The sequence below is a fragment of the Myotis brandtii genome, unplaced genomic scaffold (assembly GCF_000412655.1).
Source record: "Myotis brandtii unplaced genomic scaffold, ASM41265v1 scaffold976, whole genome shotgun sequence".
Lineage (NCBI taxonomy): Eukaryota > Metazoa > Chordata > Mammalia > Chiroptera > Vespertilionidae > Myotis > Myotis brandtii.
The window spans coordinates 457,862-458,571 of record NW_005372055.1 but is presented as its reverse complement, the minus strand read 5'-3'; positions in this window follow the sequence as shown (position 1 = coordinate 458,571).

The window sequence follows — 710 nt, the reverse complement described above, 5'->3', positions numbered from 1 at the left end:
CAACCTCCCGATCCGCCCTGCTCTGTGCATGACAGGGGGCGGTGCCCCAACTCCCCAATCAGCCCTGCTCTGAGCCCGACCAGGGGCTGCACCTAGGGATTGGGCCTGCCCTCTGCCACCCAGGAGCAGGCCTAAGCCAGCAGGTCGTTATCTCCTGAGGGGTCCCAGACTGCAAGAGGGCACAGGCCGGGCTGAGGGACCCCCCCTCCCCCCCCCCAAGTGCACAAATTTTTGTGCACCGGGCCTCTAGTATATATATAAAAGGCTAAGCGACCTTCTGACCATCCAACTGACCAGTAGGTATGACATGCACTGATCACCAGGGGCCAGATGCTCAACGCAGGAGCTGCCAAGCTGTGGTGACTTGGCAACAGAGGTTCTCAGGCAATGCACACCAGAACCAGAGAGGAGGGAGCTCATTTCTGGGGTGCGTCACCTGAGAACCCCCCTCTCGCAATCCAGAATCCCTTGGGAGATGTTGCAGAGCTGGTTTTAGCCCAACCCCCACAGGTCAGGCCAAGGGACTCCACCTGCCAGAGGGACCCTGCTCACTCCACAGACACCCTTCAAGCCACATCACTGCCCCAGGTGTGGCTGGCCAGGGAAGGAACCACTTGAGGTTGACTCCAGAGCGTGTCCAGCTCATCTCACCCAGTCCCACCCTGCTAGCCACCTTCTAATTAATTTCCTTTCAATGTGCACAAATCCAT